The sequence below is a fragment of the Suricata suricatta genome, chromosome X (genome assembly GCF_006229205.1).
Source record: "Suricata suricatta isolate VVHF042 chromosome X, meerkat_22Aug2017_6uvM2_HiC, whole genome shotgun sequence".
Lineage (NCBI taxonomy): Eukaryota > Metazoa > Chordata > Mammalia > Carnivora > Herpestidae > Suricata > Suricata suricatta.
Window position 1 is genome coordinate 21,877,273 of NC_043717.1, and position 16,911 is coordinate 21,894,183.

Here is a 16,911-nt window from a genome sequence, read left to right on the forward strand (position 1 = left end):
GAGTCTGATTTGGCTCAGAGCCTTCTGTTTCTTGGGACATAACCCTTAAGTTAGAGAGGAGGATTTGGAAACCACCCTTATATTTGCAATAAAGCGTTAATGAGTTTTATCATTTACCTTGTTGGTCAAAACCAAAGCCTCCTCCTTAAGTAGTAGATGAGAAGAGGTTTGTGGAAATCACTGTGTTAAACACACATGTACAAAGAATTCCTAAAACCCAGGAGTCCTTCTAGGAGGTAGAAAATGGTTCTATGGCAGTTGTGCTACCCTTGATAAGAAAAAGTCAACATGTTCTACTGTCTCTTCTGTTTTCCCATGAGGAAAATTTTACTTTATTTTTAATTTGTTTCTGTTGCTACTGTGGCTTTAGGTTATAGTGTAAATACTTGTATTACCCCCCAAATTCTAACGATATGGATAAATAACAATAATTCCCCTTCGTTATTACATCCCTCCAAAATTCATCCCTCTTTTCAGAAGTAACAGCAATTAAAAATTTGTGTGTTAGCTTAAAATTTATTCTAGACTTTCCCTTATATAGATGTGTTATAAAGACAAAGTGTGAGTTTGTAATATAGTTAGATAACAATGTACATATTGTTTTGCCTCCTGCCCTCCTGCCCTTGTCACTTGCTAAAACAAATGCAGGATCTTTCCATGAAATCAGATATAGATCCACCTCACTCTTTTAATTCCTCCAAGTATTCTAAAGTTCATATGTGCCATATTTAACTTAACCATTCTGCTGCTGATGGACACATAAACTGTTTCCCATGCACTGCTATGATTACTAGAACTGATAACATCACTGAGCATGAATTCTTGGACAAATAGTCATGCTTTTTAATAGGAAAAACAGTAAAGTGTAAATTGGATTAAAGTATAAACATGTGGTGATTGTAAATTATTATAAATATTGCTGAAATTCTATTCTAATAAAGCAGTGCTGATTCATATTCCTGCCTTTAATGCATGTAAATAATTTATACTCTCACAGGCATTTATTTTATCAACTTTAAAAATTTTGGTCAAACTTTTGGGTGAAAATATATTGTCTCACAGTTATTTTAATTTCCCTGTTTTCTAAGTAGGTTGAGCAGAAAATTAACTTAATCTCTCATCCATAGAAAGCGGGATTTCTTCAGTGGTGCTTTGAGTACCAGAAGTCCTCTGGGCATGCTTTAAAATTCTGAAATGTCAATAAGCCTTTTCCCTTTACTTTGAGGAAGAAGGATTTGATCAGAATAATCAGGTGCCAGGCAATGGGTCCAGACAGAACACCCTTACCTAGTGAGGAACATAAGGAGCACTTGGGGGCACTGTCAATCACTAGAGTATATGAGAGGTGCTGTGAAGTCCAGAGAGCACACGCAGGTCCTTGAAGGCTGGGATTCCATGACATAAGCAGTATCTAACTGTTAAACAGTGGTTGTAAACATTCTAGACATAGGACCTCTGATTCTAATTTAAGTCTTACCCAGAAATCCAATCCATGATTTGAAGGCAGAAAAATGTAGGTGAAGAAAGGACTGTAAGTAAGCCCACTGGCCCACCTACTTGGCACCCTTTCATCCTTCTCAGGGCTGTTGGTCCTGAAACTCAAACGACTCTGGAGTTTCCTAAGGACTGCTAGAAAACCCTTCTATGATTCTTGGGGGTAGATAGAAGTAGTGTTTGGAGTCTAGCTAATCTTGCCTCACTATTGATGCAAAACACTTCTGCGTGCTCTGTCTGATGGCCCCTGAATTCTGTGGTTTTCCATGCTGAGTGATGGGAACAGGAATCGTTGCCACTCTTGTGTGAGCTCCAGAATTTAAGCAGCTCTTTTCTACTGGATACTTTGTACTGTGAATTCTAGACACTGTCCAAACTCCATCTCTTCAAGTCAAGGAAATGGCAAGCTCTTCCTATGTTTCCTCAGCTTGCACTAAGTCCTAGAAATTTTTTTAAGGCAGTAAACTGGGGCAATCATAGGGTTCACTTCTTATGATTCCCAAATCTCAGTGATCATTCTTCTTCATTCATTACCTGGTGTACAGGGTCTTGTAAAACCACTGTTCCATATGTTTTTCATCTCTTTTGTTTCTGTTGTTCTTGTTATTTCTAGCATGAGAGTAAATTAAGTCCTTACTGCTTGCTGCTAATATTGATGGGAAGCAGAACTTGAATCTTTAAAAATTTCGTATAAGTGGAACTATACAATACATTCTCATTTGTGTCTGACTCCTTTCACTTACTATGTTTTTGAGCTTCATCCATGTTGTAACATGTAAAGGAGGCTTTTTTTTTCCCTTTTCTTATTGAGTAATTTGTCTTTACTGAGTCGGACACCCAACCGACTGAGCCACCCAGGTGCCCCCGTATTGATTTTCTTAATGATATCTTTTGTTTATCAGATTTTTTACTTTTGTTTAATTTTTTATATCATTTTTTCTTTTATTGTTAATATTTTTTGACTGTTGTCTAAAAATTCTTTGACTACTTCCAGCTCATAAAGATATTCTCCCATGTTGCCTTCTAGAAGATTTCTTAAAAAGTTTTTAAACTTAAAAAATTTTTTTAAATATTTTATTTATTTTTGGTACAGAGAGAGGCAGAGCATGAGAGGGCGAGGGGCAGAGAGAGAAGGAGACATAGAACTGGAAGCAGGCTCCAGGCTCTGAGCTAGCTGTCAACACAGAGCCCGACGTGGGGCTCGAACACACGAACCTGAGATCTGACCTGAGCCGAAGTCAGAGGCTTAACCGACTGAGCCATCCAGGTTCCCCTAAACTTTTTAAAAGTTAGTTAACATACAGTGTTATATTAGTTTTAGGTGTACAAGATAGTAATTTAACACTTACATACATCACCCTGTGCTCATCACCCATCCCCCCACCCACCTTCCCTCTAGTAGCCATCAATTTGTTCTTTATAACTAAGAGTCTGCTTCTTGCTTTGCCTCTGTCTGTCTCTTTTTCCCCTTTGCTATTGATTTTTATTAAAATTGTTTAATTTTAGATATAGGTTTTAGGTTTATTATCCAATACAAATTAATTTTTTGTATAGATTTAGGTTGTGGCCAACATTCATGTTCACCTAATTGTCCCAACACCATTTGTTGAAAAGACTTTCATTTCCCCATTAAGTCTATTTGCTACTTTGGTTGAACATTACTTGCCAAATACAATTCTAGTTCTACATTCTCTATTCTGTTTCACTAATCTATTTGCCTGTCTTTAGGACAATCACATACTTATCTACTTATCTACTGGATCTTTATCATAAATATTGAAGCCAAACAGTATAGGTACACTAACTTTGTTTTCCTTTTTCAAGATTCATTGGCTGACACATTAACTTTTCCTTTCTATATAAATTTTGGAATCAGATTGTTAATTTTTATAAGAAAAGTCAGCTGCAATTTTAAAGAGAATTATTTTGAATCTACAGAATGATTTTGTTTCTTCTTCTTTTAGTTTCAATTTCCCTATTCAAATTTTTTGTTGTTCCTTCAATATGCTTATATTTCCTTTAATCCTGGACACATTAATAATAGGTGTTTTAAAATCCTTCTCTGCTATTTTATTGATCTCAGATTTTTCTCCTGATTATAAGTTACATTTTCCCCTTTATGGATCATATTTGCCTGCTTCCTTACATGCCTAGTAGTTTTTATTGTATTCTGAGCATTATGGATGCTAAATTCTGAAAGCCTAGATTTTGTTATTTTCCTAATAAAAACTTCTGGCAAGGGGTGCCTAAGCGCCCCAGTCAGTCAAGCATCTGACCCATGATTTCTCTTATGTCATAATCTCACAGTTCATGAGGTTGAGCCTCATCTAGGGCTCTGCACTGACTCCACAGAACTTGCTTGGGATTCTCTCTCTCCCTCTATCTCTGACCCTCTCTCACTTTCGCTCGCGCTCGCTTTCTCTCTCTCTCCCTCTCCCTTTCTAAAATAAATAAACTTATAAAAAATTTCGGAGCACCTGGGTGGCTCAGTTGATTAAGTGTCTCACTTTGGCTCAGGTCATGATCTCATGGTTTGTGAGTTTGAGGCCCACGTTAGGCTCTGTGCTAACAGCTCAGAGCCTGGAGCCTGCTTCGGATTCTGTGTCTCATCCTCTCACTGCCCTTCCCCCACTTGTGCTCTGTCTCTCTCTGTCTCTTAAAAATAAATAAATGTAAAAAAATATTTTAAAAATGTTCAAGCAAGAACTTTATTTATCTATCATATTGTTCTTTTTGAAGCCTGTCTTCAAGCTTTATTAGGATGGTCTATGGTAGCCACTATTCTTGAGCTATATCTGTCCTATTTCTACAGCTTAGACTTGTCTAAGACTACTGAATCATTTTGTGTTCAAAGAGGACTCTCCCCTCTGACTATTCAATATTTAAAAGTCTTCCAGCCAAGTTTGTGTTCCAATAGTTGTTCAACTCATTCCTCTCCAGTATTTTTAAAGTTCTCCTTGTAGCTGTTCTTTACGCAGCCTCACAGAGTCCTCCCCTTCACATGAGCAGCTCACTGTTCAGTAAAAGACCCATGGGTATCCTTCTACAGATTTCTGGAGCATTTCTAGAGTATCTGTTCTCTCCAGCAACTTGCCCTGTAAATTTTAGCATCCTTACTATTCCCAAACCCTGATTACTATGTTCTTAGTTCAGTGAGGCCATGGTACTCTGTTTTGGCTTATTCTCTTGGCACCACAGTCTAGACATTGCCTCTGAACAAAGATACAGAACGATTGGGGGAGCCTACCTCACTGATTTTCCTACTTTTAAAGATTGTAATCTTGTGCTGACTGTTTTCCAGTGCCTTTATATATTCTGCCATCTTAAAAGTTGTTTACTCCAACTGCAAATGGAAGTTCTCCTGAATTTTTTTATAATGGTAATTTTTATTATTTATTTATTTGTTTATTTATTTATTTATTTATAAATATTTGTTTATTTTTGTGTGAGAGAGAGCACAAATGGGGGAAGGGCAGAAAAAGAGAGGGAGACACAGAATCTGAACCAGGCTGTAGGCTCCAGGCTCTGAGCTGTCAGCACAGAGCCAACGCAAGGCTCAAACACATGAACCATACAATCCTCATCTGAGCTAAAGTCAGTGCTTAAATGACTGAGCCACTCAGGCACCCCTATAATGGTAATAAAAAACCCATTTTATTTCAAACTACTTTTAGATTTATAGAAGAGCTGCAAACATAGTATAGAGAGTTTCAATATATCTCTCACCCAGCCTCCTCCATCCTCCGATGTTAATTAGATAACGATCATACAACTGCCAGAACCAGGAAATTAACATGGTCCTAAGACCATTCACCAAATAAACCACCTCATTGAAACTTTACCATTTTTGCCATTTTAAAGATCTTAATCAGTGTCCCACATGGCCTCTAGTTGTTATTTCTCCCTGAAGTGCTACATTCTACAATAGTTCCTCACTCTTTCCTTGCTTTTCATGACACTGACAGCCCCGAAGAGTATTGATCAGTTATTTTGCTGAATTTCCATCAATTTGGGCCTATCTGCTATCTTCTCATTATGAGAGTACGGCAATACTTCCTTGGAAAGAGAAATGGAAAAAATCGCGCCATGTCTTTTGCAGCACACCATATCAACAGGGTTCCTATTTCAGTATTACAGGTGACATTGACCTTGATCATCTAGTCACGTTGGTCTCTGATGGCATTTCCACTCTCAAATTACTCTGATTTCCCCTGTAGTTAACAAATATAGTAAGAAGATACTTTATACAAATATGTTTTATCCATAAACCCACTGATTCTAGCACCCATTACTAGATCAAGTTTGCAATAATCACCACTGTGGCATTCGCCTAATAGTGATTTTATTTCCTGTCTTTATAGTTCTTAATTGCAATTCCAATATAAGGAGTAATTGTCATATCTCTTCTATCTATATATTTAATTAATTATTTGTTTATATCATTATAGACACCTGAATATGCTTTTATTCTTTAGGTTATAATCCAACACTAGAGTTATTTATTTTGTTGTTTTGTTTCTCAAAGCTTTGGCCATGAGGAGGAGCTCTTTCTCCTAATGTTGTAATCTATCAGCAATGCTCTCTGACACCCCCCTCCACGTGTCTTTTGAGAACTTTATTTTCTTCTCTGATTCTACAAAATCTTTCAAGTTCAACTTAATTTTCCCTGTCTCAGTCCTAAAAGATTCTTGGAGACACGGATCCTTGGTTCCTTTTATAGAAGAATGATACTTAGAAACCAAGATTTTGGCACTAGGTATGCTAAGGTCTACTGGAATGTCATTGCTTCCAGTCTCTCTCAGCAGACAGGACTGGTAAGTATTTGTATACTAACTTATGTATACATGCATATCTCTTTTTATCTGTGTGTGTGTGTGTGTGTGTGTGTGTATGTGTGTATGTGTGATGAGTTTAGACTGATATCTCAGATTCCAATTCAACACAATAGGAATCAATCATTCTAATTTCCCCACTTTCTTTACTTGTAATTTCTTTTTCCAGCCATAATAAATCTTAGTTTGATTGTTTATTACCTATTTACTTATTTGTTCAATTCCAGTATACATTTAAACTAGTTTCAGAATATCTTATCAATACTTCTGTGAGAAACACATTTACTGGCTATGTAACCACATTTGTGTAAGTTCTTTAGGTATTTATCTTTTTGCATCCAGTCAAGTGATTATTTTCTAAAGTTATTTTACGTTAGTTCTTTTCCCCTTATATTCAGTATGGTTATGTTATTGATTTTTACTACTGGTAGTTTCATTTGTTAGTGTTTGTATCCCATGTTGGCTTTTTTCCACATGCTAATTGGTTTTTACTATTTGTTTATTAATGGCAGCATTTTTAATTGAGTATTTATTTCTATTTATTAATTCTTTACCAACAGACATCATCATACACATAGTAGATAGCTTTGTAATATCAGCTGGTAGCGATCATAAGGATGTGCCAAAAAATTATGTATCCTGATATTTAAATTAGAAAACACCATGTCTGTTTTGTGCATTCCAGAGGTGCTTTGTTTGTTCATTCAAGTGAATGCCTCATATTTATTCACTTTTTTCCTACATACTAATTCACATACAGCAGCTAAAGTATTTCACATTGCTGCCCATATCATGGCTCAACCTGATCATTTGCATTGCATTTAATTCTTGAAATCAAGGAATTCAATGCCTCCATATGGCCATTAAAACCAGCTGAGGCACTACTATTTGTCATGATGTTGATGATGGGTCCTTTACTGCTTGTGTCTTTTTTTATTATTGTTGCCAAGTAACTGAAAAACTCATACAGCATTGCAGAGGATAAGACCTTTCCCTATTAAGAAGAAAAAGATGACAGCCTGCTGTGTGAACAATAGGGAAACTACCCTTATCATTCCCGGCACAAACACTTCATCACTAGGGGTGCATCTTTACAAAAAAACTCTTTGAAATTTTGCTGTAAAATATTGTGTTCCTGTTCACTGACATCAAATTTTTAGAGCTTTTAAAGAAAAAATACGTTAACTGGCAGAAAAATGGAGAAAAATAATCCAGAAAATGTATTACACATTTGTCTTTACCAAATAGTTGGTATCTAAAAACTCCACATTAGGAGAGGTAGAAGTTATTATTACTATGACATGGCATCTTGGCCTACTTAATTCCAGCAGAATAATCCTCCTCCCACCGTGTTCTGGAGAAGGATAAAGAGTCTCAATCCAGATCAAAGGCCAAGTTGTGATTATTATAAAAAGAAGAGAAGAGTATTGCATTCTCTTTTTTTTAGCTATCTATCCTCTCAAGATATAATGTCCCATTTGAAATATTTGTCCCATGAATGTCAAAAAAAAATCAAGTAGTAAAATAGTATCAATTGCTCCACTCCATGACAAATTGCCTTTAAGTATGGGAGCCCATAGAAGCACAGAAACTCAACTCAAAACATATCTTCTTAGCATTCTACAGTTATTCTTCCAATAATAAAATTACTGGCTTAAGCTCTCATTTGACATTTAATCCCTCTTTATAAGTAAGAAATATTTTTTTTCATGTAACATGGAAAAAGCATTCCTCTTTAAAATACACATTCACTGGGTCACCTGGATGGCTCAGCCAATTAAGCAGCAGGCTTCAGCTCAGGTCATGATATCATGGTTTGTGGGTTCAAACTCCACACCGAGTTCTATGCTGACAGCTCAAAGCCTGGAGCTTACTTCAGTTTCTGTGTCTCCCTCTCTCTCTGCCTCTCCCCTGCTCGCTGTCTCTCTCTCTCTCTCTCTCTCAAATAAATAAACATTTTAAAAAATTTAAAGTACACATTCACCCTTAAATATTTCTATGTATTAAAAAATAATATCTTTATTCATATGGCCTTTCACAGGAATATCTAAATTCCTCCCTTATCTATCCTCTCTAAAAAGGCAGGTAAATATAATTTGCTGTTTTGTTATCAAATACTTCAACAAATACTTGATGCGGTACATCCTAAAGTAACCTGAGCTATTTGTTGTAGGTGTGATGAATGCAAATTAATTCTCCCTTTACTTATGGTATTTAAACGCACATTCTTTTACAGAATCACATATTAATATATACGAGATGAATATTTTTGAAAAGTTCCAACCTTGAATATGCAAAAATAAAATAAATCTAATATTAAGACTAGTAACAAAACATATTCAAGTCACACAATGAGGCACAGTAGAATGAATGGGCCTATACTCATCTCTGAGCCAACATTTAATTTCTCCAAGCCCATGTCTCAAACCAAGAATTGTATTTTTTAAATCACTTTATTGTGGTATGATTGACATCTAAAAAGCTATACATATTTAATGTATATCATTTGATAAGTTTAGAGATATTTATATGCTCATCACTATCATTTATGCCACAAACCTATCCAACTCCTTCAAAAGTTTCCTACCACCCTTTAATTAATCAATCAATTAATTAGTTAACTTTCTGATAAGAACACAACATAAGATCTACTCTCATAGCAGATTTTTCAGGATGCAATTTAGTATTGTTAACTATAGGCTTTATGATGTAAAGTCCCCTATTATTATTGTATAATTTTTTAATGATTTTATTTTATTTTTTAGAGAGTGAGAGAGAGCATGGGAGAGCTTGAGAAATGAAGGGGCAGAGAGATAGGGAGAGAGAGAACCCCAAGCAGGCTTCACACCCAGCATGGAACCTGAGGGGGAGTTTGATCATGACTTGATCTGAAATCAAGAGTCAGATGTTTAACTCAACTGAGCCACCCATGCATCTCTTTTTACGTATTATTATGAATGAGTTCTTTTATGTTTGTTATTATTGTTTTATATATTTGGGTGTCCCATATTGAGGGCATATGTAGCCATTGTTAGATCTACTTGTTGGATTGCCCCCTTTATTGTGATATAGTGCCCTTCTTCATATCTTGTTACAGTCTTTTTGGTTTAAAATCTACCTTGTCTGACACAAGTATTGCTACTCCAGCTTTATTTTGATAACCATTTCTTAAACTGTATCTTGGTACTGAATAAATAATACTCTACTGAAGGGATGACTATCATTCAGTCTGGGAATCCACTACAGTGTATACAAGGTTTTGTATATTAAATGCATTGTAAAGTTTTTCTCTATAGGAGAGGTTTGGTGCCTTGCATTATACTTTTTAAAAGAGCTCATGATTCCAAAAGCACTGACAAATTCTTCCCTAGTTTCTATCACCGTACTGGAATTTTACTGGAATTTTAAGTTAAATTCTAAGATTTATTAACTTTATTTTGTTAACGGTTCTGCAAGCAGAAGATGACTCATTTGTATATGGTTAGGACAACTAACAAAGAGGCAGAAATGATCAATTTGAGTGTAAAGAAACATTTGATTTGGGATATAAAAATGTGAAGTGAAAGAGTAAAAATACTTTATTGAATTAAAATTATTCCCTTCAAATTGATATGTTAGATATAATGGTTACATGAGATGATAAATAGATGTAGCATATAGGTTATTATGTGGGGATTTTTAAAATATCTATTAAAATTTGAAATATAAATACATATATAGAATATATGTACGAATGAAGTATAAATATTGTAAGGTAAGAAACTAATATGTATGTATATATACATACATACACATACACAGACTTTGTAAATTGATTTTGGATGATTTTGGCAGCCACGGAAAAAATTCACAACTCAACATGGCCTAAAAAAGAAAGAATTTTATCTCCCCATGTAGCCGGCAGAGAAATTACTTTGTTTGGTTCGTGCCAATAACTTTTACTTCGTTTTCTTAAAATAATCTTGACATTAGTCGACTCTCCTTTCCCTCTTCAGTCTGGTAGCCAGGTACCTACAGTTCTGGGCACCACAACAGCATGTAACACTTGCATAGAATAGGAGAGAACTCTTGTGTTTCAGCACTCTAAAAAGATCTTTTTATCTCTACCTCTCCCCCTCCTACTACCTATTTATGTCACTGTTCACTTCAGTCCAGTTTCATATGTGTTAATGCTCTCACACCAATGAGATTTGTGAGGTCAAATTCCTCTGAGGCACATGGAAGGAGAGTATTGAATGTTTGATGTAAATCAAGATTCTATTAGGATTCAGGGAGAAGAGAATGGATATTGTGAGAACTTCAACAACATCCACGACAGTTGTATCCTGCTTTGTTATAAATGACAATATTTAACATTTTGATGGACAAGTATCTGTAAAAGCCTAAGTACTAAAATTACATTTACATGCTGTTCTATCTCATGGCTATGGTGAATTTCTAAATACATCTCATTTTACTACTATTCTATACCCTTTAAAAATGAAAAATTCACTAAATCAAAAAAAGGAAATGTTTAATTAGAAATAAAATGGATTCTAAATCTTTCATGAGTGTATTCAGTGCGGGGAATTCTTGATGATTTCCTGTATTATGAGAGATAATGTCAAGCCCAATTATTTCAAGTCAGTCTGAATCTTTCTACATTAAAAGTGCTGACATGAAAGCTCTTCAATTTATGGGTATTTTACCTAGAGCATAGGCCTTAGTCTTTGAAACACTTTAAGTGAAGTTCATTTTCCATTATGCATTAAAGTTCTACAGAGTTTCTCATGTGCGGTATCTAATTTGGTTTGTGTTTACAAGGTTGGAAAGTTTTTAAAAAACTGTCAGTTTTTCCTCTGTTTGTTCTCAAATGCATTTCTCTCCTTTTTTTTTTTTTTCATTTTCTGTCACATCAGGGCTGATCCCAGGAGAAATATTTCTCCCAGATTCCTGGATCATCTGGCTTCAACTGTAGTCTGCTGACGGGAGGCATTATCAGAAAGAGGGAGAATAAAGGGTATTTCTCACTCTCTGCCAGCTAATGGAGCATTTTCAGCAGTAGCTGCCTCTTCTCTGTGGCTCTAGTTCTTACAAGATTTAATTCCAACAACTTCCAAGAGACCCTAGATTCTGGGCTTCAGTAACCTCATCTCCTCCCTACATCTCTTCAGCAAAAGGGACCACAGAAGTTTTGAGACTGCTAATCTTTGAGTTGCCTCATTGTCTCCTTTTTGGCTTTTCAGCAATTCCATTTCCTATGCAATCATTCCTCATATTAAATTCCCTCTGTCTTAGATATTCTGAAGGGTTTCTGTTTCCAGAGTGGAATATAACTGGTTCATAATTAAACACGGTTTCATTTAATTTACCTGTAGTTAACCCTCTGTTACGTTTTCTTGCTCCCATGCTTCCACACTTGAAATTGCTTTAGTAACATTATCAGTGGCATAAATACTGCTACATCCAATGGACATATTTTAGCTCACTATATACTTCTGCTTTGACACTGCTGACTATTCACTTTCTTAAACTATTTATTTACTTTATCTCTACAGTGATAATCTCTATTATTTCTACCTCTCTGATCATCTTGCTTTATCTCTTCCATGACCTTCCACCCTTTTGCTCATTTTTAAAAATAAACAATGTGATTTCCTTTCATCTTATTTTTATTCTTGGATAAATCTTCCTAATCTTAAGATTTAAAATACCATTTATATGATGACGGTTCTCAAATCTATTTCTCCATCACTAAACATATAATTGGACTGCAGAAGCATATTATCTAGTATTTGCTGAAAATTTTCCAAGGGTGAACTTATTACCTTCTACTTTCTGGAAACACACACTCGTGCATACACACACACACATACACACACAATTAAACCACAATAACCCTACTCCTCTTTGACTGCATATTGGGTAGATGTCACCATAATCCAAATAAATACTGATAACAAAAATGTGGGATTATTGACCACTCTGTCTACAATGAGTCTTGCTTCATGTCATGTCCATGTTTGGTCATCTCTCACCTATGTAACCAATAGAATATTTCACAAATGACTATTTGACTTTCAAGCTAGATCATAAAAAGATTTGAAGCTTATACCTTTTCCTATTTCTTGGATAACTGATTGCAGGGAAAGCCAGCTGCGATTTCATGGGGATACTATGGAGATGTCCACTGGCAAGGCAATTAGTCTTCCTGCCATAGCGAGCAAGGGCTTCTTTGCCTTCTGCAAACAGCCATGTAAGTGAGCTATCTTGGATAGCTCCTTACTACTTGGATAGATCCTTCAACCACAGTCAGGCCAAATGACATGCAGCACTAGCTGTCCTCATGACTACAACCACATGGGAAGACCTGAGCCAAAACCACCTAGGTAAGCTGCTCCAGAATCCTGAGCCATTGAACTGTGTGAAATAATAAGTGAATATTGTTGTTTCTAGTCACTAAGTTTTGGGGGGAATTTGTTATTTGGGAACGAATAACTGATACAACTTCTCTGTCTCTCTTATACTTTCCTAATCACCAAGTTCTGGAGTGCCTGGGTGGCTCAGTTGGTTAAGTGTACAACTTTGGCTCAGGTCATGATCTTATGGCTTGTGAGTTTAAGCCCTGCATCTGTGTGCTGACAGCTCAGAGCCTGGAGCCTTTGGATTCTGTCTCTCCCTCTCTCTCTGCCCCTTCCTAACTTGTGCTCTGTTACTCTCTCTCTCTCTCAAAAAAGAATAAACATTAACAAAAAAAAATACCTTCATCTAATCACCAAGTTCTGTCAATATAATAATTGTTCAAATATTTATGGAATCCATCCCCGCATCTTCAAATACTATTGTTTGAGTTGGGGTGTACTCAACTCTGGCTTGTATTTAGTTCTTAAAATGATCTCTTCTAGTGTGGTGTTCTTCAAATGCATTTTCCAGCCCACTTTCCAAATGATTTACATAGAATTCAAATTAACCATTCCACTTTTATACTTAAAAAATTTCAATACTACTTCTTCGTTGATATGAAAGTAAAGTACTTGCCGTGACATACAAAAGTCTTAGGGAACCTGAAATCTCTTATTTTGTTTTACAGCTGTATTTATTAGTACTTCTCAGAACTCATTTTGTACAATATAAATACTGAACTATTTTTAGACCTTGACACCAGCAGCTACATACCTCTGTATCATTTCTCCCAAGATTTTTCTTCTTACAAAGGTCTTCCTTCTGTGACCTTTTTCCTGACTAATTCATTATCAGCTTTTGAGACTGAACTCAGGAATCACTTCCTCCAGGTAAATTTCCATGCCTCTTGGAGGTCTGATTAAATACACTACTTTTGTTAACTTAAATGACTATTTAAATTCCTCTATTATAGTACCTAGCATACCCCAATATAATTTTTTAGCATGTGTTTCCTCCACTACTGTGTGTGTACAGTGGACTCAATGTTTGCAGTCCCCTAAAATTCATGTGTTGAAATCCTAAGCTCCAATGTAATGGTATTAAGAGGTAGAGCTCTCTGGTAGATAATTAGGTCGTGAGGACTCCACCCTTAGAAAACAGGTCTAGTTCTCTTACAAAAGAGATCACAGTGAACTTTTTTTTCCCACAGTGAACTTTCTAGTTCTTTTTCAACCATATGACAATAAAAGGAGAAGTTAGGAGTCTGCAACTTGGAAGAGGGCCCTCACCAGACCTGGATGATACTTGCACCTCAAAGTCAGACTTCTATTCTCTAGGACTGTGAGAAACATAGGTTTGTTGTTTAAGACCCTCAGTTTATGGTATTTTTATTAAAGAAGCCCATACTGACTAAGACAGAGTGTAAGAGCAAATCTTCACATTGATTTTGAATAGAAATCTATTGGTTGCATGCTTTATTTACTTGTAGTTTGTAAGACTGCAAATGGAATGACAGACTCAGGAAACTGGGTTTCTGAACAGCAGAAGAAGGTGAGAGATAGAATAGACAGATCTAGATAGAAATAGAATTAGTGTTGGATTAAATTAATACAAGTCCAGTGGGTTATTTTATATGTTAAATGATCATTTACATTTCTATAAGAAATGTTTAATAATGTAATAAACAAGTAATGTTTCTATGGAAAAACTGTTACATTTATAAATCTTTCTTCTTTTTACTACTTATTAATAAGCCAAAGGAGAAATTATTGTAAATAAGACAAGAGATTATAATACATAGTTTGATCTTAAATAGATTTTTGTCACATAGCTTTTTTTGATAGTATTCTCAGTTAAATGGAACATATTACATAAAATTTACTTCGTTATCTTTAGGGAGATATGTAGTAACAATTATAGAATTTTAAGTTAAACAATAAATATACTTATAATTTCTCATTTCTTTAAGTATTAGTTTAAAATAAGCAAAGCTTATAATATTTAATGTCCAAAATGATCCATATGTGAATTTCAGGAATTCTGTAAATTGTTCTGTGCATTCATTATGTAGAAATTGCCCAGCCTATATGAGACATCCCATAGAGATTGTTTGAACAAGAAAGAATTATATCAAAAAGGACAATGATATCACTAATATATTAACATATTAGATATGAGCTAATATGAGTATATTATCATTCATTTAAGGTTTGAGTTCTGATACAATTATCTGAAAAAAATAAACATTAAAGACAAAAATATATTTTAATAGATGGGACACTGTAACTCATATTTGGAACAAATTTTAATAATGTTGATCAGTGTCGTAAATATGGCGGTTAGTGACATCAATGTCTATGAGATGAGAGAAAAAGTGTAATTAGTCCTGTGAAATACTTTTCCCGGGTTTGGGTGATATATGCAGGGACAATGAGGCCATTTGCCTAGAATGACATCTAAAATAATAAATAGGATTGTTGATCTATTTATTTTCTATCAAAGTATCTTTCTATCATAAAGACTACATTATAGGTGTCGATGAAAGAGAAATGAAAGAAGCCTCCAACTGACAACTGAAAGTAACTGTAAGAATAGAGAAACCAGGGATGTCAACAGCTACGTAAAAGAAACATTACAATTGGGAGAATCCAGAATGTAATGTAAACGCTTAAAAACTTAACAATGTCAGAGAATATTACTGATTTCTAGCACAATAAAGTAAATCAATTTTATAATATTTTCTTTGGTCACAAATAAAGAGTAAAATTAGGATTATGTACTCAGATATCATATGATTTCACTCATATGTATTATTTGAGAAAGTTAATAGATGAACATACAGGAAGGGAAGGAAAAATAAGATAAAAACATAGAGGGGAGCAAACCATAAGAGACTCTTAAATACAGAGAACAAACTGAGAGTTGATGGGGATGAGGGGGTGGGGGGTAGATTAAATGGCTGACGGGCATTAAGGAGGGCACTTGTTGGAATGAGCAGTGGGTGTCATATGTAAGAGATGAATCACTGAGTTCTACTCCTGAAGCCAAGACTACACTGCATGTTAACTAACTTGAGAATAATAATAATAATAAAAGGATTAGTGTACTCCGTGTTATAAAGTAATCAAAAATCAACAGCACACTGAAAAGAGCTTATTTCTAGAAAATGTTTAAGAATTATGTGATGAGTTCATAAAAAATGTGTTATTTCCCAATTACATTATGTCTTTCTTTTTTTAGATACATTTTTTAGTGTTTATTTATTTTGAGAGAGAGAGAGAGATAGAGACAAAGTACAAGCAAGGGGAGGGGCAGACAGAGAGGGAGATACAGAATCCGAAGCAGACCGTCAGCACAGAGCCCGACATGGGGCTTGAACTCACTACATGTGAGATCATAGCCCCAGCCAAAGTCGCACGCTCAGCCAACTAAGCCACCTAGGCGCCCCACATTGTGTCTTTCTAAAACAAATACAAAATACACCGTGGAATCCTACTCGGCAATGAGAAAGAATGAAATCCTGCCATTTGCAGCCACATGGATGGAACTGGAGGGTATTATGCTGAGTGAAATAAGTCAGTCAGAGAAAGACAGACACCATCTGTTTTCACTATATCTGAAACTTCAGAAATTTAACAGAAGACCATGGGGGAGGGAAAGGGGAAAAATAGTAACAGAGAGGGAGGGAGGCAAACCATAAGAGACTGTTAAATACAGAGAACAAACTGAAGGTGGATGGGGGCTTGGGGGAAATGGGACAATGGATCATGGGCATTGAGGATGGCACTTGTTGGGATGAGCACTGGGTGTAGTATGTAAATGAAGAACCACTGGAATCTATCCCAAAATACAAGAGCACACTTTATAAACTGTATGTTAGCCCATTTGACAATAAACTATATTTAAACCCCCCAAAACAAAAAATATATAAAATATATTAAATGGTTTAAAATAGATACATACTATAAAATAGACAAAAGATAAAATATTTTCACTTGCATTTTTAAAAATAAAATTTAAATATGTCAATCATATAACCATATATTATTATATATATAATCTTGATATATATAGATCAAGATAAAGAAAAACTAAAATTCACATTTTTCTACTGAATAGCTGCTATATTTGCTTTACATGTATTATTTTTTAAAGACATAAAATATGCACAACTAAAGTTTCACCTTTCAACTCATTCTCATTT